At 46.1% G+C, this 23,151-nt stretch overlaps 1 long non-coding RNA gene across 1 annotated transcript in view; it reads right to left on the bottom strand.

The window, feature by feature from the left end:
* LOC149433130 (uncharacterized) overlaps nucleotides 1–22,788 on the bottom strand; it is a 52,173-nt gene extending 29,385 nt beyond the window's left edge. Inside the window, exon 1 of the long non-coding RNA XR_016308870.1 lies at nucleotides 22,354–22,788. This is a non-coding gene — a long non-coding RNA (uncharacterized LOC149433130). The remainder of the gene's footprint in view (nucleotides 1–22,353) is intronic.
* Nucleotides 22,789–23,151: the final 363 nt, after the last annotated feature.

The following is a 23,151-nucleotide window of genomic DNA, read 5'->3' as shown; positions in this document are numbered from 1 at the left end:
TTCGGTCATCCACCACAGTTGTTTTCCATGGTCTTCCGGGTCTTTTGGTGTTGCTGAGCTCACCGGTGCGTTCCTTCTTTTTAAGAATGGTCCAAACAATTGTTTTGGCCACGCCTAATGTTTTTGCTATCTCTCTGATGGGTTTGTTTTGTTTTTTCAGCCTAATGATGGCTTCACTTATAGTGACAGCTCTTTGGATCTCATCTTGAGAGTTGACAGCAACAGATTCCAAATGCAAATAGCACACTTGAAATGAACTCTGGACCTTTTATCTGCTCATTGTAATTGGGATAATGAGGGAATAACACACACCTGGCCATGGAACAGCTGAGAAGCCAATTGTACCATTACTTTTGGTCCCTTAACAAGTGGGAGGCACATATGCAAACTGTTGTAATTCCTACAGCGTTCACCTGATTTGGATATAAATATCCTCAAATTAAAGCAGACAGTCTGCAGTTAAAGCACATCTTGTTCGTTTCATTTCAAATCCATTGTGGTGGTGTATAGAGCCAAAAATGTTAGAATTGTGTTGATGTCCCAATATTTATGGACCTGACTGTATATATATACTGCTCAATAAAATGAAAGGAAGACTTTGTAATCCGAGTCTGGCATCAAGTCGATGAACCTCCCAGGATATGGATCTGGTCAGGTAAGTCGCAGAGGGGATTGTTCATCAGTTTCAGCTGCTTTGGTGGTCATGTAATGAGCAACAGGCGCACTAGATGGGCAACAATGAGAAGACCCCCAAAACAGGAATGGTTTTACAGTTGGAGGCCACTGACATTTTTTCCCTACTCATCTTTTCTGTTTTTCACTCGTTTTGCATTTGGCTCGGATCAGTGTCACTTCTGGCAGCATGAGGCCATACCTGGACCCTACAGAGGTTGCACAGGCAATCCAACTCCTCCAGGATGGCACATCGATACGTGCCATTGCCAGAAGGTTTGCTGTGTCTCCCAGCACAGTCTCAAGAGCATGGAGGAGATTCCAGGAGACAAGAGCATTGAGGAGATTCCAGGAGACAGGAGCATTGAGGAGATTCCAGGAGACAAGAGCATGGAGGAGATTCCAGGAGAGAAAAGCATGGAGGAGATTCCAGGAGACAAGAGCATGGAGGAGGTTCCAGGAGACAAGAGCATGGAGGAGATTCTAGGAGACAAGAGCATGGAGGAGATTTGAGGAGACAGGTAGTTCCTCTAGGAGAGCTAGAGAGGGCCGTAGAAGGTCCTTAACTCATCAGCAAGACCAGTATTTGCTCCTTTGTGCAAGGAAGGACAGGATGAACCCTGCCAGAGCCCTACAAAATGACCTCCAGCAGGCCACTGGTGTGAATGTCTCTGACCAAACAATCAGAAACAGACTTCATGATGTCCTCTAGTGGGCCCTGTGCTCACTGCCCGGCACCATAGAACTGGATTGGCATTTGCCATTGAACCCCAGAATTGGCAGGTCCACCACTGGCACCCTGTACTTTTCACAGATGAGAGCAGGTTCACCCTGAGCACATGTGACAGACGTGAAAGGGTCTGGATGAGCCGCGGAGAACGTTCTGCTGCCTGTAACATCGTTCAGCAGGACCGATTTAGTGGTGGGTCAGTGATGGTTTGGGGAGGCATATCCATGGAGGGACACACAGACCTCTACAGGCTAGACAATGGCACCCTGACTGCTGTTAGGTATTGGGATGAAATCCTTGGACCCATTGTCAGACCCTACGCTGGTGCAGTGGGTCCTGGGTTCCTCCTGATGCAGGGGGTCCTGGGTTCCTCCTGATGCAGGACAATGCCTGGCCTCATGTGGGGAGAGTATGCAGGTCGTTCCTGGAGGATGAAGGAATTGATACCATTGAATGGCCCCCATGCTCACCTGACCTAAATCCAATAGAACACCTCTGGGATGTCATGTTTCGGTCCATCCGATGCCACCAGGTTGCACCTCAGACTGTCCAGGAACTCAGTGATGCCCTGGTCCAGATCTGGGAGGAAATCCCCCAGGACACCATCCGTGGTCTCATTAGGACCCTCCCCCGACATTGTCAGGCATGCATACAAGCACGTGGGGGACATACAAACTACTGAGGACCATTCTGAGTTGCTGCAATGACATTTCACCAACATGGACTCGCCTGCTGCATCATTTCTTCACTTTGATTTTGGGGGTGTCTTTGAATTCAGTCCTCTGTAGGTCGATCATTTTCATTTCCATCAAACGATGGGGCGTCCTTACGTTCCTCACCCATCCCCCGTCCATGTCAGTATAGAGATCCAGCAGGAGATTCCTCCCCATTGAGATCTGATGGGTTTTCAGAGTCTTCCTTTCATTTTTTTTGAGCAGTGTATATATGGATATGAAATTAAGTCACCTTTTCGTTTTTATTTCTTTACACACACAGATATAATTGCTCGTCTCCAACAATGTGGGTCATATTGTCTTCTCGGAGACCGCACGGAGCACTGCAACATCTGAGATTCAGGCTAAATTTAGGTTCTCTTTCAAGAGACGCACTCGCCCAGTCCCTATAAAAAGGCTCAAGTCCTAGGCAGAGACTGCAGTAAGACACTTCAAAGGTCATTTTCTTCTGTTCACTTTACATTCAGCCAGCTGAAGTATAAATCAGCCGTGACTAGAGCTAAAAATGTATTGTCCTCCTTGACTCTGAATACGGGAATCAATGATGAAAATCCTATTTTAGAAAGAAATTGCCGCTGCTCGACCTGCCAGCCTAAAATGTTCTCCTAATTAAAGGAGGCTACAGGTGAAAATCGCCACTGATTGACTTCATGAATCTGACTTTAATTCAAGGGAAAAAAATAAAAAAAAATATATATATATATATATATATATATATATATATACACACACACATATATACACATATATATACACACACACACACATATATATATATATATATATATATATATATATACACACACACACATATATACACACACACACATATATATATATACACACACACATATATACACATATATATACACACACACATATATACACATATATATACACACACACATATATACACATATATATACACACACACACATATATATATATATATATATATACACACACACATATATACACACACACATATATATATATATATACACACACACATACAGTCATGGCCGAAATTGTTGGCACCCTTGATATTTCTCCAGGAAATCATGTATTTCTCACGAAACGTATTGCATTAACACATGTTTTGCTATACACATGTTTATTCCCTTTGTGTGTATTGGGACAAAACAAAAAAAGGGAGGAAAGAAAGCAAATTCGACATAATGTCACACAAACCTCCAAAAATGGGCTGGACAAAAGTATTGGCACCCTTTCACAACTGCGGATAAATAAGAATGTTACAAGCATGTGATGCTCCTGTAAACTCACCTGGGGCAAGTAACAGGTGTGGGCAATATAGAAATCACACCTGAAAGCAGATAAAAAGGAGAGACGTTCACTTAACCTTTGCATTGTGTGTCTGTCTGTGCCACACTAAGCATGGACAACAGAAAGAGGAGACGAGAACTGTCTGAGGACCTGAGAACCAAAATTGTGGCAAAATATCAACAATCTCAAGGTTACAAGTCCATCTCCAGAGAACTAGATTTGCCTTTGTCCACAGTGCGCAACATTATCAAGAAGTTTGCAACCCATGGCACTGTAGCTAATCTCCCTGGTCGTGGACGGATGAGGAAAATTGATGAAAGATTGCAACGCAGAATAGTCCGGATGGTGGATAAGCAGCCCCAAACATGTTCCAAAGACATTTAAGCTGTCCTGCAGGCTCAGGGAGCATCAGTGTCAGCGCGAACTATCCGTCGACATTTAAATGAAATGAAACGCTATGGCAGGAGACCCAGGAGGACCCCACTGCTGACACAGAGACATAAAAAAGCAAGACTACAGTTTGCCAAAATGTACTTGAGTAAGCCAAAAGCCTTCTGGGAAAACGTCTTGTGGACAGATGAGACCAAGATAGAGCTTTTCGGTAAAGCACATCATTCTACTGTTTACCGAAAACGGAATGAGGCCTACAAAGAACAAAACACAGTACCTACGGTAAAATATGGTGGAGGTTCAATGATGTTTTGGGGTTGTTTTGCTGCCTCTGGCACTGGGTGCCTTGACTGTGTGCAAGGCATCATGAAATCTGAGGATTACCAAAGGATTTTGGGTCGCACTGTAGGGCCCAGTGTCAGAAAGCTGGGTTTGCGTCCAAGATCCTGGGTCTTCCAGCAGGACAATGACCCCAAACATACGTCAAAAAGCACTCAGAAATGGATGGCAAAGAAGCGCTGGAGAGTTCTGAAGTGGCCAGCAATGAGCCCAGATCTAAATCCCATTGAACACCTGTGGAGAGATCTTAAAATTGCTGTTGGGAAAAGGTGTCCTTCCAATAAGAGAGACCTGGAGCTGTTTGCAAAGGAAGAGTGGTCCAAAATTCCGGGTGAGAGGTGTCAGAAGCTTATTGATGGTTATAGGAAGCGACTGATTTCAGTTATGTTTTCCAAAGGGTGTGCAACCAAATATTAAGTTAAGGGTGCCAATACTTTTGTCCAGCCCATTTTTGGGGTTTTGTGTGACATTATGTCATATTTGCTTTTCTGCCTCTGTTTTATATTTGTTCCAATACATACAAAGGGAATAAACATGTGTATAGCAAAACATGTGTTAATGCAATACCTTTTTTGTGTGAAATACTTGATTTTCAGGAAAAATATCAAGGGTGCCAACAATTTCGGCCATGACTGTATATACACATATATATACACACACACATATATACACATATATATACACACACACATATATACACATATATATACACACACACACATATATACACACACACACATATATATATATACACACACACATATATACACATATATATACACACACACATATATACACATATATATACACACACACATATATACACATATATATACACACACACACATATATATATATATATATATATACACACACACATATATACACACACACATATATATATATATATACACACACACACATATATATACACACACACACACACATATATATACACACACACACATATATATATATATATACACACACACACACATACACACACACACACATATATACGTACACATATACATACAGAGCTTTTTTCAGCAGGAACATGGGGGAACACAGTTCCGGTCCCCTCAGCACTGGGTGTATGTACTGCAATGACAAGGGGTGCTGGGGTGTGCTGGAGGGTCTATTGATGCTGGGAAAGTCTATTGTTGCAGGGGGGAGTCTATTGTTGCAAGGGGGAGTCCATTGTTGCTGGGGGGGGTCTTATGTTTCTGGGAGAGATCTACTGTTAACAAAGAAGTCTATCGATGCTGGGAGATCTATTGTTGCTGCTGGTGGTTTATTGTTGCTGGAGGGTCTAATGATGCTGGATGCTGAGGGATCTATTGTTGCCTTGGGGATCTATTGTTGCTGGGAAAGTATATGGTTGCCGGGGGGAATTCTATTGTTGCTGGGGGGTCTTATGCTACTGGGGGGTCCAATGTTGCTTGGAGAGATCTACTGTTAAGGGAGAGGTCTATTGATTCTGGCTGCTTGGAGATCTGTTGTTGCTGCTGGGGGTCTATTGTTGTTGGGGATCTACAGTTTCTGGGTGGTGGATCTATTGTTTTTTTTTGGGGGGGGTCTATTGTTTCTATGGGGAAGGCCTATTGTTGCTGGCTGTAGGGGATCTATTTTGTTGCCTTTCTTATTATCATTAACAAACTACATAGACATTACTTCGCAGCACAAAAATATACTTGGCTTTGTGAAAATCGAATGTTCGGTGTAACACTGAGAGACAGAATACAACAAAAAATTCAGCAGAAATGCGTCTAACAAATGATGACGGATCTGCATGTTCATGAGGGAAAGAAGGATTTGATCCCCTTCACAAAACATGACTTAGTGCTTGGTGGCAAATCCCTTGTTGGCAATCACAGAGGTCAGACGTTTCCTGGAGTTGGCCCCCAGGTTTGCACACATCTCAGGAGGGATTTTGGCCCACTCCTCTTGGCAGATCCTCTCCAAGTCCTTAAGGTTTGGTGGCTGACGTTTGGCAATTTGATGAAGGTCTGGAGACTGGCTAGGCCACTCCAGGACCTTAATGTGCTTCTTCTTGAGCCGCTCCTTTATTGCCTTGGCCGTGTGTTTTGGGTCATTGTCATGCCGGAACACCCATCCACCATCCATTTTCAATGCCCTGGCTGAGGGAAGAAGGTTCTCACCCAAGGTTTGATGGTACATTGCCCCGTCCATCGTCCCTTTGATGCAGTGCAGTTGTCCTGTCCTCTTAGCAGAAAACCCCCCCAAAGCAAAATGTTTCCACCACCATGTTTCACAGTTGGGATAGTGTTCTTGGGGTCATAGGCAGCATTCCTCCTCCTCCAAACATGGCAAGTTGAGTTGATGCCAAAGAGCTGGACTTTGGTCTCCTCTGACCACAACACTTCCACCAGTCCTCCTCTGCATCATTCAGATGTTCAGTGGCAGACTTCAGACGGTCCTGGACATGGGCTTTCTTGAGCAGAGGGACCGTGCGGGCACTGCAGGATTTCAGTCCTTGTCGGCGTAGTGTGTTACCAATTGTTTTCTTGGTGACTGTGGTCCCAGCTGCCTGGAGATCATTGACAAGATCCTCACATGTAGTTCTGGGATGATTCCTCACTGTTCTCATGATCATTGACACTCCACGAGGTGAGATCTTGCATGGTGCACCAGACCTAGGGAGACTGACACTTGTTTTGTGTTTCTTCCATTTGTGAATGATTGCACCAACTGTTGTCACCTTCTCACCAAGCTGCTTGGCCATAGTTTGGTAGCCCAGTCCAGCCTTGTGTAGGTCTACCATCTTGTCCCTGACCTCCTTGGACAGCTCTTTGGTCTTTGCCATGGTGGAGAGTTTGGAATCTGATGGTTTGATTGCTCCTGTGGACAGGTGTCTTTTATACAGGTAACACAATGAGATTAGCAGCACTCCCTTTAAGAGACTGCTTCTAATCTCAGCTTGTTACCTGTATGAGAGACACCTGGTAGCCAGAAATCCTGCTGAATGATAGGGGATCAAATCCTTCTTTCCCTCATGAACATGCAGATCAGTCATCATTTGTTAGACGCATTTCTGCTGAATTTGTTGTTGTATTCTGTCTCTCAGTGTTACACCGAACATTCCATTGTTAGACCGATCGTTTCTGTGTGAGGGGCGAACATTCCATTGTTAGACCGATCATTTCTGTGTGAGGGGCGAACATTCAGCATCAGAGGGGGGCAAATACACATTTCCTGCATTGTGTGTATATATATATATATATATATATATATATATATATATGATAAAAAGTATTTAAATACACAAATAGGAAAATAAGTAAACGCAGTCAATATAAATAAAAAAAAATAAGTAAACGCAGTCAATATATATGTCCCCCCACTTTGCCACAGCAAAAAAAAAAAAAAAATTTTCTTGTGGAGTTGCAATTTAATTTTCAAAATGTAAAAGTTTAAACCAACAATAATGCCTGTAACAGGATTTTATAAAAAAAAAAATAATAATCAGCCGAGTAATACCTGACAACAACCATAGAGTGGATGGGCATGATAATAAAACAAACAAAAAAAAAATTATTGGCCCTATGAGAAGCCCATCTATGGGCATATTCGGCAATCATAGGAACGTGTCCATTGTTCCCTTCGAGATTCACGCTTTCGTCCGGATGCCAAACAGTTGGATCCTTCGGGAATGGCCAAATGTGTGCATGACCAACTTGGATAAAATCCCAGAACCTCCGGAGTCCAACTGAGCAGCCATGACTGCTTCTGCAAGGCCGGCGTTCGTGTCGGTGGTAACATTTCACAGACTTCGTCTCAATTTTCTCGCAGACCCTTAAGTACCAAAAAGTGCGCCTTGACAGAAGGAGAAGAAGAGCAAACAAAACAAGCGTGTCTCCATTCTTCTCGCTCAGCCCATTATGCCATGCAGACAGTCATAAACCGACAAATAAATGCTTGTCTGACTCCTCGTAAAAATACACAAATCGGCACACAGACAAGCTGACCTCGGTGTACACGAGATTTCCCTCCACATAAACGAGGTCAGATGCAAAAATAGTTAACGTAACAACGAGCAGAAATAATATAAGTAAGATGCTTCAAGGAATGTGGAGGCAACATAAATACAATGCATACAGCTACAGAGGATTTATTTTGTAGGAATGAAAACATCACCTGATCTTTTTTTTTTTAGCTATTTGTTGAACATAAACTTAGAAAACTAAAAGAACAATGAAGAACGATGCTAAATGGATGGAGTTCGAGAACTTTAGAGCACTAGGCCTAAAGTTGGCCCCATTGTTGTATATGTAGCTTGGTTTTTTATTCTTTCTCTCTTGGGGGAGGTAGGGCATGAAGATAGATCAGGGGGAGGTAGAGTATGACGATAGATCAGGGGGAGTAGAGTATGTAGATGGATCAGGGGGAGGTAGAGTATGAAGATAGATCAGGGGGAGGTAGAGTATGAAGATAGATCAGGGGGAGGTAGAGTATGAAGATAGATCAGGGGGAGGTAGAGTATGAAGATAGATCAGGGGGAGGTAGAGTATGACGATAAATCAGGGGGAGGTAGAGTATGAAGATAGATCAGGGGGAGGTAGAGTATGAAGATAGATCAGGGGGGAGTAGAGTATGACGATAGATCAGGGGGAGGTAGAGTATGAAGATAGATCAGGGGGAGGAAGAGTATGAAGATAGATCAGGGGGAGGTAGAGTATGTAGATGGATCAGGGGGAGGTAGAGTATGTAGATGGATCAGGGGGAGGAAGAGTATGAAGATAGATCAGGGGGAGGTAGAGTATGTAGATGGATCAGGGGGAGGTAGAGTATGACGATAGATCAGGAGGAGGTAGAGTATGTAGATAGATCAGGGGGAGGTAGAGCATGAAGATAGATCAGGGGGAGTAGAGTATGTAGATGGATCAGGGGGAGGTAGAGTATGACGATAGATCAGGGGGAGGTAGAGTATGAAGATAGATCAGGGGGAGTAGAGTATGTAGATGGATCAGGGGGAGGTAGAGTATGACGATAGATCAGGGGGAGGTAGAGTATGAAGATAGATCAGGGGGAGGTAGAGTATGAAGATAGATCAGGGGGAGGTAGAGTATGACGATAAATCAGGGGGAGGTAGAGTATGAAGATAGATCAGGGGGAGGTAGAGTATGAAGATAGATCAGGGGGGAGTAGAGTATGTAGGTGGATCAGGGGGAGGAAGAGTATGAAGATAGATCAGGGGGAGGTAGAGTATGTAGATGGATCAGGGGGAGGTAGAGTATGACGATAGATCAGGGGGAGGTAGAGTATGAAGATAGATCAGGGGGAGGTAGAGTATGTAGATAGATCAGGGGGAGGTAGAGTATGACGATAGATCAGGGGGAGGTAGAGTATGACGATAGATCAGGGGGAGGTAGAGTATGACGATAGATCAGGGGGAGGTAGAGTATGACGATAGATCAGGGGGAGGTACAGTATGACGATAGATCAGGGGGAGGTAGAGTATGACGATAGATCAGGGGGAGGTAGAGTATGAAGATGGATCAGGGGGAGGTAGAGTATGTAGATGGATCAGGGGGAGGTAGAGTATGTAGATGGATCAGGGGGAGGTAGAGTATGACGATAGATCAGGGGGAGGTAGAGTATGACGATAGATCAGGGGGAGGTAGAGTATGACGATGGATCAGGGGGAGGTAGAGTATGAAGATGGATCAGGGGGAGGTAGAGTATGAAGATGGATCAGGGGGAGGTAGAGTATGAAGATAGATCAGGGGAGGTAGAGTATGAAGATAGATCAGGGGGAGGTAGAGTATGAAGATAGATCAGGGGGAGGTAGAGTATGTAGATGGATCAGGGGGAGGTAGAGTATGAAGATAGATCAGGGGAGGTAGAGTATGAAGATAGATCAGGGGGAGGTAGAGTATGTAGATGGATCAGGGGGAGGTAGAGTATGTAGATGGATCAGGGGGAGGTAGAGTATGAAGATAGATCAGGGGAGGTAGAGTATGAAGATAGATCAGGGGGAGGTAGAGTATGTAGATGGATCAGGCTTGACTGATAATTACCATTTAACACAATTACCCGAGGTTGACCCCATTTACCTATTTATGGCTTGGTCCATATGGTTTCTCACTTTGGCAGTGGTTGGGCATTAAACAGATCAGGCTCCCCTGGCATACCTATTTCTCCTGAAGTTGACCTAATTTACTTATATAGGGCTTGGTCCTTTTGGATTCTCTCTTCAGAAGAGGTGGGGCATCAAACAGATCAGGCTCCCTGGCATACCCATCTCTCCTGAAGTTGACCTAATTTACTTACATAGGGATTGGTCCTTTTGGTTTCTCTCTTGGGAAGAGGTGGGGCATTAAATAGATCAGGCTTTCCTAGAATACCCAGTAATCATGAAGTTGACCTCATATTTTTATATAGGGTTTTGTCCATACAGTTTCTCTTTTTGGCAGAGGTGGGGCATTAAAAAAGCAGGCTTCTCTGGTATACCCATCTCTCTTGAAGTTTACCCCACTTACTTATATATGGATTGGTCTTTATAATTTTCCTCTTGGGTAGAAGTGGGACATGAAACAGATCAGGTTTCCCTGGTATATCATATCCAGCTCTCCTGAAGTTAACTTCATTTACTTACATAGGGATTGGTCCTTTTTGGTTTCTCTCTTGGGAAGAGGTGGGACATTAACCAGATTGGGCTTCCCTGGTATACCCAGCTTTCCCAAAGCTCACATCATTTAATTATACAGAATATGGATTGGTTTTAATCATTTTTTTCTTGGAAAGAGGTAGGGCATTAAACAGATCAGGCTTCCCTGAAATACTCAGCTCTTATGAAGTTGACCTCCCTTATTTATATAGGGCTTGGTTCATATGGTTTCTCTTGGGCAGAGGTGGGGCATTAAACGGATCAGGCTTCCCTGGTATATCCAGCTCTTCTGATGTTGACCTCAGTTTCTTACATAGGGCTTGGTCCTTTTGGTTTCACTTGGGAAGAGGTGAAGCATTTAACAAATCAGTCTTCCTTGGTATACCCAGCTTTGCTTACTGTATATACAAATTGGTCTTTATCATTTTCTTCTTGGGTAGAGGTGGGTCATTAAACAGATCAGATTCCCTTGGTATACCCAGCTCTCCTGAAGTTGACTTCATTTACCTACATTGGCCATGGTCCATATGGTTTCTATCTTGGGCAGAGGCGAGGCATTAAACAAATCAGGCTTCTTGGAGTTCACCCAGTTTACCTATACATGTTAATTGGTCTTCACAATTTCCTTCTGGTGATAGGTAGGGCATGATGATAAATTGGGCTTCACTAGTATACAACGCTCTCTAGAAGCTGACCTAATTTATGTACAGTATACAAATGCATACAGATAAATTAGGCTTGGTTACCATTTACAGCTCTCATGACACTGAACTCATCTACTTCTATACAGTATGGCTTGGTCTTTATAGTTTCACTCCTAATTATTTTGAAGTGTGATTTTCACTAACGGAACCTCTGCCTGGACATTTTCTCCAGATGTGCTCGGGCAAATTTGCCAAGATTTGCAATAAATTCCCTATAAATTAAAATCCACCAAACCAACACTCAGTTATCAACCTGCCACAAATCTAAGACCTGGTCCTCCAGGAAAGGTATATCACTGAGTATGGTGGTGGTCGGAAAGGGAAGTGGGCATGGTCTTCCAGGAAAGGTATATAACTGAGAATGGTTTTGGTGGGAAAAGGAAGCAGACCTGGCCCTATAGTAAAGGTATATCATTGGGTATGGTGGTGGTGGTGGGAAAGGCAAGTAGACATTGTCCTCCAGGAAAAGTATATCATTAGGTGTGGTGGTGGTGGGAAAGGGAATTAAACATGATCCTACAGGGACGGTATATCATTGGGTATGGTGGTGGTGGGAAAGAGAAGTAGACCTGGACCTCCAAGAAAGGTATATCATTGGGTGTGGTGGTAATGGGAAAGGGAAGTAGGCATGGTCCTTTAGGAAAGGTATATCATTGAGTGTGATGGTAGTGGTGGGAAAGGGAAGTAAACATGGTCCTCCTGGAAAGGTATATCATTGGGTATGGTAGTGGTGGGAAAGGGAAGTAGACCTGGCCCTCCAGGAAAGTTATATCATTGGGTATGGTGGTGGTGGGGAAGGGAAGTAGACATGGTCCTCCAGGAAAGGTATATCATTGGGTATGGGGAAAAAAGAGATGTAGACATAGTCCTCCATGAAATGTATATAATTAGGTAAGTTGGTAGTGCGAAAGGGAAGTAGACCTGGCCCTCCAGGAAAGGTATATCATTGGGTATGCTAGTGGTGGGAAAAGAAAGTAGACCTGGCCTTCCATGGAAGGTATATCATTCGGTATGGTGGTAGTGGGAAAGGGAAGTAGGCATGGTCCTCCAGGAAAGGTATATCATTGGGTATGGTGGTGGTGGGAAAGGAAAGTAGACATGGTCCTCCAGAATAGGTATATCATTGGGTATGGTGGGAAAGGGGAGTAGACATGGTCCTCCAGGAAAGGTATATCATTGGGTATGGTGGTGGTGGGAAAGGGAAGTAGGCATGGTCCTACAGGAAAGCTATATCATTGGGTATGGTGGTGATGGGAAAGGGAAGAAGGCATGGTCCTCCAGGAAAGCTCTATCATTGGGTATGGTGGTGGTGGGAAAGGGAAGTAGACCTGGCCCTCCAGGAAAGTTATATCATTGGGTATGGTGGTGGTGGGGAAGGGAAGTAGACATGGTCCTCCAGGAAAGGTATATCATTGGGTATGGGGAAAAAAGAGATGTAGACATAGTCCTCCATGAAATGTATATAATTAGGTAAGTTGGTAGTGCGAAAGGGAAGTAGACCTGGCCCTCCAGGAAAGGTATATCATTGGGTATGCTAGTGGTGGGAAAAGAAAGTAGACCTGGCCTTCCATGGAAGGTATATCATTCGGTATGGTGGTAGTGGGAAAGGGAAGTAGGCATGGTCCTCCAGGAAAGGTATATCATTGGGTATGGTGGTGGTGGGAAAGGAAAGTAGACATGGTCCTCCAGAATAGGTATATCATTGGGTATGGTGGGAAAGGGGAGTAGACATGGTCCTCCAGGAAAGGTATATCATTGGGTATGGTGGTGGTGGGAAAGGGAAGTAGGCATGGTCCTACAGGAAAGCTATATCATTGGGTATGGTGGTGATGGGAAAGGGAAGAAGGCATGGTCCTCCAGGAAAGCTCTATCATTGGGTATGGTGGTGGTGGGAAAGGGAAGTAGACATGGTCCTCCAGGAAAGGTATATCATTGGTTATGGTGGTGGTGGGGAAGGGAAGTAGACATGGTCCTCCAGGAAAGGTATATCACTGGTTATGGTGATGGTGGGAAAGGGAAGTAGACATGGTCCTCAAGGAAAGGCATATCATTGGGTATGGTGGTGGTGGGAAAGGGAAGCAGACATGGTCCTCCAGGAAGGTATAACATTCGGTATTGTGGGAAAGGGAAGTAGACATGGTCTTCCAGGAAAGCTATATCATTGGGTATGGTGGTGGTGGGAAAGGGAAGTAGACATGGTCCTCCAGGAAAGGTATATCATTGGTTATGGTGGTGGTGGGGAAGGGAAGTAGACATGGTCCTCCAGGAAAGGTATATCACTGGATATGGTGATGGTGGGCAAGGGAAGTAGACATGGTCCTCAAGGAAAGGCATATCATTGGGTATGGTGGTGGTGGGAAAGGGAAGTAGACATGGTCCTCCAGGAAAGGTACATCATTGGGTATGGTGATGGTAGGAAAGGAAAGTAGACATGGTCCTCCAGGAAAGGTATATCATTGGGTATGGTGGGAAAGGGAAGTAGACATGGTCTTCCAGGAAAGCTATATCATTGTGTATGGTGCTGGTGGGAAAGGTAAGTAGACATGGTCCTCCAGGAAAGGTATATCATTGGGCATGGTGGGAAAGGGAAGTAGACCTGGTCCTCCAGGAAAGGTATATTATTATTATTATTATTATACAGTATTTATAAAGCGCCAACAGTTCACTCAGCGCTGTACATTACAATGGGGGACAGAACATGTGACAGAACAATACCAATACAATGCAAAACATGAGGGGATCGAGGGCCCTGCTCTTTCGAGCTTACAATCTAGAAGGGATGGGATAGTGGTACAGGAGGAGATAGCTGTGGGGGATGGAGTGGTAGGAAGAGTGGAGGAGGTCAGCAAGTTAGCAGGGGGTGAGGTAGGCTTCCCTGAAGAGATGGGTTTTCAGGGTGCGCCTAAAGGAGAGGAGAGTAGGTGATAATCTGATGGGTTGGGGCAGGGAGTTCCAGAGGATGGGTGACACCCTGGAGAAGTCCTGGAGGCGGGCATGGGAGGAGGAGACCAGGGAACTAGAGAGAAGGAGGTCTTGTGAGGAGCGGAGTGTGCGTGCTGGGCGGTACTTGGATATTAGGTCAGTGATGTAGTTCGGGGCAGTATGGTGGACAGCTTTGTACGTCAGTGTTAGGATTTTAAATTTGATCCGTTGCGCAATCGGAAGCCAGTGGAGGGATTGGCAGAGGGGGGTGGCGGAAATGGAGCGGTTGGAAAGGTGAATGAGTCTGGCAGCCGTATTCAGGATCGACTGAAGCGGGGATAGCCAGCGGCGAGGCAGGCCAGTGAGGAGGGAGTTGCAGTAGTCGAGTCGTGATATGATGAGGGAGTGGATGAGCTGTTTAGTAGTTTCTGGGGTTAGGAACGTGCGGATTTTGGCGATGTTGCGGAGGTGGAGTCTGCACGAGTTTGTTAAAGATTGGACTTGGGGCTGGAAGGATAGGTTGGAGTCCAGAATGACACCAAGTACTCTGGCCTGCAGAGCGGGTTTGATATTGGCGTTGTTGGATGTGATGTAGAAGTCAATGGGGGGTGGGGTTCGGGCTGGGGGGAAGACAAGGAGCTCGGTTTTGGAGAGATTCAGTTTAAGGAAGTGGAGCGACATCCAATCTGATATGTCGCTCAGTAGGTGTGTGATTTGGGCAGAGACCGAAGGGGTGAGGTGGGGGGTTGAGAGATAGATTTGTGTGTCGTCGGCATAGAGGTGGTAGTTGAAGCCGTGAGAGTGTATGAGTTGGCCAAGGGAGGAGGTGTAGATGGAGAAGAGAAGGGGCCCAAGGACAGAGCCTTGAGGGACCCCAACAGAGAGGGGGAGTGAGGGGGAGGTGGTAGCATTATAGGTAACGCTGAAAGAGCGTTGTGACAGGTAGGATGAGAGCCAGGAGAGAGCAGAATCTCTGAGGCCGAGGGAGTGTAGTATTTTGAGGAGGAGGGGGTGGTCAACTGTGTCGAAGGCCGCAGAGAGGTCAAGGAGTAGGAGCACTGAATAGTGGCCATTAGCTTTGGCGGTTAGAAGGTCGTTGGAGAGTTTGAGTAAGGCGGTTTCGGTGGAGTGTAGGGGGCGGAAGCCAGACTGTAGGGGATCGAGGAGGTTGTTGTCGTTGAGGTGAGAGCATAGGCGAGTGTAGACGAGACGCTCGAGGAGTTTAGATGTAAGTGGGAGCAGGGAGATGGGTCTGAGGTTGTTCGGGTCATTGGGGTCCAGGGAGGGCTTTTTAAGTATGGGGGTGATGTGTGCATGCTTCAGTGGGGAGGGGAAAGTGCCGGAGGAGAGGGAGAGATTAAAGATGTGGGTGAGGGAGCGTAGGATGGAGGGGGAGGGAGGTCGTAGGAATTGTGAGGGGATAGGGTCGAGGGGGCAGGTGGTGAGGCAGGCATCAGAGAGGATCTTGGAGACTTCCTCAATGGTAGTAAGGTCAAAGGTGTGGAGTGTTGGGGGAGCTTCAGTATGAGGAATGTAGGGTGGGGTGGGAGTGGAGGTCAGAGCAGTGGTGGGGCCGTGGGAGAGGGGTGATGAGGGGGTAGCTGAGTGAGGGGGAACGGGGTCGGAGGGAGTTTGAGCAGTGACGAAGTCCCTGCGGGTAATGTCGAGGGGGAGGGGGGATGAGGGGGTAGCTGTGTGAGAGGGGACGGGTTGAGAGGGCGTGTGAGTTGCGGCAATGTCCTTGCGAATTGTGTCAATCTTGTTTTTGAAGTGATTGGCAATCTCAAGGGCGGTGAGTGAGGTGCTGGGTGGAGGTGGGGGTGGCGAGAGTAGAGAGTTGAAGGTGGAGAAGAGTCGGCGAGGATTGGAGGAGAGGGCCTTGATGAGGGTCAGGAAGTAGGCTTGTTTGGCTGCGTGGAGGGAGGAGGTGTAGGTGCGGAAGGCAGATTTGTAGCAGGTGAAAGCTTGTTGGGATTTTGTTTTGCGCCATAGTCGCTCCAGGGCACGACTGCGTCGTTTGAGGGTTTTGGTGTGATCAGTCTGCCAGGGCTGGAGCGGTCGGAGTCTGATGTTGCGTGTGGTTAAAGGCGCTAGTGAGTCAAGGGCTGCTGACAGCGCGTTGTTGTAGGCAGTCATAGCCAAGTCGGGGCAGGACAGGGGGAGGATGCGGTCGTGGAGTTGATCAGCTGCAGAGTGGAGGGGGGCAGGGTTAAGGTTGCGGAGGTTACGGCTGGTAGTAGTGTGACATTTGGAGGGGTAGGCGTTGGAGGACGAGGAGATAGAGAAGGTGATCAGGTTGTGGTCAGAGAGAGGGAAGGGGGTGTTAGTGAGGTTGTGGGGAGCGCAGCGGTTGGAGAAGACAAGATCAAGGATATTACCGTCGGAGTGGGTGGTGGATTGTATGCACTGTGCAAGTGCAAAGGAGGAGGTTAGGTGGAGGAGACGGGCTGTGTCCGGGTTGTCAAGGTTGACAGGGATGTTGAAATCCCCAAGAATGATGGTGGGTAGCTCAGAGGAGAGGAAGAAGGGTAGCCAGGAGGAGAAGTCTTCCAGGAAGCGGGGTATGGATCCAGGAGGCCGGTATATCACAGCAATCTTCAGGGGGGTTGGGGAGAATAGTCGGACGCAGTGGGCCTTGAAGGAGGAGAAGGATAGGGAGGGGGGGTTTGGGAAGACTCGGAAGGTGCTCTGTGGTGACAGGAGCAGACCAACCCCACCACCTTTACGACCGTTAGGTCTGGGTGAGTGGGTCCAGGTGAGCCCTCCATAGGAGAGTGCAGCAGGGGAGGTAGAGTCAGTGGGCTGGATCCAAGTTTCCGTGATCGCCAGGAGGTTGAGGGAGCGGGAAACAAAGAGGTCGTGGATGGCGGTAAGCTTGTTGCACACCGATCGGGCGTTCAGGAGTGCACATGAAAACGGGGGGGAGATTTTAGGGAGCAGGGGGACAGATTGTAGGTTGCGGTAGGACATGGCGGCGGGAGGGTGTTGTGCGGGTGAGGGAGGTGGTGGAGGGCCAGGATTCGGGGAGATGTCTCCCGCGGCTAGGAGGAGGAGAAGGGTGAGAAAGGTGGCATGGGAGCGGGAAGTGCAGGAGCGTGAAAAACTCCTAGTGGAGGTGTTCGGGTCAGTGGGAGAGTGGAATAATAGGAGGAGGTGGTGGGTGCCATAGAGGGGCGAAGGAAGCAGTGAGGACACAATATACAAATGTTTAGGAGGAGCAGAGGGATATAGTGAATGGATTTTGGGAATGGAGGAGAGGAAAATGAGAAGGAGGAGTAGATGAGGCATTGTGGGGGGTGATGAGAGCAGTAGTAGGGAGATGATAGCAATGAGGGGGAGATGTGCAAGTTTTGGGGTGGAGCAGAGGGGTAAAGAAATGAGATTTGGGGACAGGGGATAGTAGTATGAAGAGGAGTGTATTATATAAAGGTACACAGAGTGGGACTCAGGCATGTAAGAGATGGTTCCCAGGGTGTTTGCTTGCAGTCTGTCCAGCATGCAGTAGAGTTTCTTGTTGTTGTGTCTTCCTGCTGCTTGAGTTCTCCTGCTTTAGTTCAACTGCTGTGTTTAACTGCTTCGCACTCTTTCGAAACCGCACTCCGTCAGAAGCAGCACCCCCATCAGAGACTGTGCCCCCCATCAGAGGAATATCATTGGGTATGGTGGTGGTGGGAAAGGTAAGTAGACATGGTCCTCCAGGAAAGGTATATCATTGGTTATGGTGGTGGTGGGGAAGGGAAGTAGACATGGTCCTCCAGGAAAGGTATATCACTGGGTATGGTGATGGTGGGAAAGGGAAGTAGACATGGTCCTCAAGGAAAGGCATATCATTGGGTATGGTGGTGGTGGGAAAGGGAAGTAGACATGGTCCTCCAGGAAAGGTATATCATTGGGTATGGTGATGGTGGGAAAGGAAAGTAGACATGGTCCTCCAGGAAAGGTATATCATTGGGTATGGTGGGAAAGGGAAGTAGACATGGTCCTCCAGGAAAGGTATATCATTGGGTATGGTGGTGGTGGGAAATGGAAGTAGGCATGGTCCTACAGGAAAGCTATATCATTGGGTATGGTGGTGGTGGGAAAGGAAAGTAGACATGGTCCTCCAGGAAGGTATAACATTCGGTATTGTGGGAAAGGGAAGTAGACATGGTCTTCCAGGAAAGCTATATCATTGGGTATGGTGGTGGTGGGAAAGGGAAGTAGACATGGTCCTCCAGGAAAGGTATATCACTGGGTATGGTGATGGTGGGCAAGGGAAGTAGACATGGTCCTCAAGGAAAGGCATATCATTGGGTATGGTGGTGGTGGGAACGGGAAGTAGACATGGTCCTCCAGGAAAGGTATATCATTGGGTATGGTGATGGTGGGAAAGGAAAGTAGACATGGTCCTCCAGGAAAGGTATATCATTGGGTATGGTGGGAAAGGGAAGTAGACATGGTCTTCCAGGAAAGCTATATCATTGGGTATGGTAGTGGTGGGAAAGGGAAGTAGACATGGTCCACCAGGAAAGGTATATCACTGGGTGTGGTGGGAAAGGGAAGTAAACATGGTCCTTCAGGAAAGGTATATCACTGGGTGTGGTGGGAAAGGGAAGTAAACATGGTCCTTCAGGAAAGGTATATCACTGGGTGTGGTGGTGGTGGGAAAGGGAAGTAGACATGGTCCTCCAGGAAAGCTATATCATTGGGTATGGTGCTGGTGGGAAAGGTAAGTAGACATGGTCCTCCAGGAAAGGTATATCATTGGGCATGGTGGGAAAGGGAAGTAGACATGGTCCTCCAGGAAAGGTATATCATTGGGTATGGTGGTGGTGGGAAAGGTAAGTAGACATGGTCCTCCAGGAAAGGTATATCATTGGTTATGGTGGTGGTGGGAAAGGTAAGTAGACATGGTCCTCCAGGAAAGGTATATCATTGGGCATGATGGGAAAGGGAATTAGACCTGGTTCTCCAGGAAAGCTATATCATTGGGTATGGTGGTGGTGGGAAATGGAAGTAGACATGGTCCTCCAGGAAAGGTATATCATTGGGTATGGTGGTGGTGGGAAAGAGAAGTAGACCTGGTCCTCCAGGAAAGGTATATCATTGGGTATGGTGATAGTGGGAAAGGGAAGTAGACATGGTCCTCCAGGTAAGCTATATCATTCAGTATGGTGGGAAAGGGAAGTAGACATGGTCCTCCAGGAAAGCTATATCATTGGGTATGGTGGTGGTGGGAAAGGGAAGTAGACATGGTCCTCCAGAAAAGGTATGTCATTGGGTATGGTGGGAAAGGGAAGTAGACATGGTCCTCCAGGGAAGGTATATCATTGGGTATGGTGATGGTGGGAAAGGGAAGTAGGCATGGTCCTCCAGGAAAGGTATGTCATTGGGTATGGTGGTGGTGGGAAAGGGAAGTAGACATGGTCCTCCAGGAAAGGTATATAATTGGGTATGGTGGGAAAGGGAAGTAGACCTGGTCCTCCAGGAAAGGTATATCATTGGGTATGGTGATGGTGGGAAAGGGAAGTAGACATGGTCCTCCAGGAAAGGTATATCATTGGGTATGGTGATGGTGGGAAAGGGAAGTAGACATGGTCCTCCAGGAAAGCTATATCATTCGGTATGGTGGGAAAGGGAAGTAGACATGGTCCTCCAGGAAAGGTATATCATTGGGTATGGTGGTGGTGGGAAAGGGAAGTAGACATGGTCCTCCAGAAAAGGTATGTCATTGGGTATGCTGGGAAAGGGAAGTAGACATGGTCCTCCAGGAAAGGTATATCATTGGGTATGGTGGTGGTGGGAAAGGGAAGTAGGCATGGTCCTCCAGGAAAGCTATATCATTGGGTATGGTGGTGGTGGGAAAGGTAAGTAGACATGGTCCTCCAGGAAAGGTATATCATTGGGTTTGGTGGTGGTGGGAAAGGTAAGTAGACATGGTCCTCCAGGAAAGGTATATCATTGGGTATGGTGGTGGTGGGAAAGATAAGTAGACATGGTCCTCCAAGAAAGGTATATAATTGGGCATGGTGGGAAAGGGAAGTAGACATGGTTCTCCAGGAAAGCTATATCATTGGGTATGGTGGTGGTGGGAAAGGGAAGTAGACATGGTCCTCCAGGAAAGGTATATCATTGGGTATGGTGGTGGTGGGAAAGAGAAGTAGACATGGTGCTCCAGGAAAGCTATATCATTGGGTATGGTGGTGGTGAAAGGGAAGTAGACATGGTCCTCCAGGAAAGGTATATCATTGGGTATGGTGGGAAAGGGAAGTAGACCTGGTCCTCCAGGAAAGGTATATCATTGGGCATGGTGGTGGTGGGAAAGGGAAGTAGACATGGTCCTCCAGGAAAGGTATATCATTGGGTATGGTGGTGGTGGGAAAGAGAAGTAGACCTGGTCCTCCAGGAAAGGTATATCATTGGGTATGGTGGTGGTGGGAAAGGGAAGTAGACTTGGTCCTCCAGGAAAGGTATATCATTGGGTATGGTGATGGTGGGAAAGGGAAATTGACATGCTTAGCTATCCTTTTTAAAACCGATGTTTACTTTTTAAGCCTAGAATTCCTTAAAACAATGTAAGACTTCCAAACAAAGTATAAAACATATCGTATAAAATCAACACTGTACATCACATACAAAAAATGTACAATCATAAAACTGTAACAAATATAAATATTACATAATGCAAACTGAGAAAATGAGTATAGCCCAAAACACATAAGAAAAATAAAGGCAAATTTGGGTTAAAAGTTCCATATATATCACAAAGTACACAATTATCATAACCTGGCATTTATACATAAAGGAGGTAGCCATCTTGTGACCTGAACGAACCTGCAGCTTGGACGATTTGCTGGAAAACAACAACCACACAGGGTCATTAGGAATCAAAAAAATTGGTTTGGTCTATGATAGAGTGAGATGTGAGTTGAATCAAAAACTCGGACTTATGACTTTGTTTGGATCTCCAAGAAAGGTGAAGAAAAGGGTTTGTCACTTATCCACCAAGAGATTGCCATTTTAAAATGAACATGAGCTTCATATTAAAGTTTTAGAAGTTAAAGCTCCGCCTACAAGCAGGCACCTCAAGATGCATTCTGGTGTTTTTTATTACCCAGGAAACTCTTTTCTGTGTCCCTTTCTGATTTCCTTTCACCGTGGTACCAGGGTCTGAATTTCCTTGCCCTGATGGTTACGTTCTACCAACTGGTGAGAACGCCTCTACTGGCCACTGAGGCGATTTCATTGGACAATGGAATGACCGTTGGTGGAGCTTAGCCATGAAGTCAGAGGAAGTCAGACCCGGTTTGAAACCAAATCAGATAGGAGAACAAAAAAATGATTTCTGGATTTCAGCAGGGTAACAGCAGGTGTCTTGCGGTGCCGGCTCAGAAGAAAACTGTACGCCTTAATATTTCAACTGAGCAAAAGGTTCACCTCAAAGAGACACTGATATCGAAGTAGAAAATGCTGCAGGTATAAATGGCAGTAGAGAAGATGAATCCGGAATCTCATCAAAATGCCAAAACTGTACATTCCTTTCAGCTAATGAAGGCTGCCAATCCTACTGGTCGGCCAATGGGAATGTGCGGGAGGCAAAGCTTAGATACAAGCTACCACGCTACCCAAAAGTGTCCAAACTGGGCAGAATTCAACTAAGAAAGGTTTGGGGTGTGGCTCCGGATACATGCTCCTCTGGGTGCCTCTACTTTATACCCGCAGTAGACATAGCAGGGTCTCCCTAAAGGAGGAACCATCAGCCAGCGTATCGATCGATTAGGAACGAGCCGCATCACCGACCAAGAAAAAAACAAGGTGGACTATGTGAGATTGGTTCAGTTCACAAATGGCTACTTCACATCATGGACTTCAATTCTTTTACAAAAACAGTCAAAGGCTGCGTGGTGCAATTTTTATTTATTTTTTGGTAAAAACGTTCTGAAAAAAAAAAAAAAAAGCAGTACGTACCAGTAAACTGAAACATGGCGTCTGCCCTGCCCTCAAGGAAGAAAAACAGACTTCAGCCAGTCAGCAGGAGATTTCAAACCATTTCTCAGACACAAAGGCCACAGGAATTAGGTGCCGATCAGAGGAAGTAGGTCTGCAGCGAGCAGAAAAGAGGGCTTGCGCGTGCTGGTACGTAACACAAAACAAGCAAGCCTAGTCAGGCCTGCTGCAAAAAAAAAAGCTAATTAAAAGAAACATGCTCTAAACCAATGCTTTATCGACAAGCTGGCCTCTTTGCATTCATCAAACTTTTTTGCTTCAATTTCCAAAGGCACACAGCACAGTATTCAAGTTCTCGCGGCACATAGAGAAACCAACTAGTTTGTTTTTAAGTAATGTGATTCTGTTTTTGTTCTCTTTTTTTTTGTAAGTTTTGTAACTATGTTCTATGCTGTAGAGCGGCCATTTTGGGGTTCATGTATCATGCATTATTGATGTTCTCACAAAAAATAGGTAAATGGTAGGGTGGATCCCTAGGGTTGATCTAGATCAGCCATTCTCAACCAAGGTTCAGTGGAACCCTGGGGTTCCTCAAGATATTTTTATGGGTTCCTTGGGTTGTGGCTAATCGATCTCCCATTTTATAGTGGACTTTTGTCCTTTTTCAGCCAGTATTTATACAAAGTTCCTGGGCCAACTCTGTAAGGGTTGCAGCCTTCCTAATGACCACCAGTGTAAGGGGAATTTTTTCGCCTTGGACTGAAACTAATTGGTTTTCACAGGGATCCTTGAGCTGCGGCTGATTGACCTCCCATTTGA

Source organism: Staurois parvus, unplaced genomic scaffold (assembly GCF_062004578.1).
Source record: "Staurois parvus isolate SC_StPar_1 unplaced genomic scaffold, SC_StPar_1.0 ptg001971l, whole genome shotgun sequence".
NCBI lineage: Eukaryota > Metazoa > Chordata > Amphibia > Anura > Ranidae > Staurois > Staurois parvus.
This window is presented reverse-complemented; position numbering and strand designations above follow the sequence as displayed.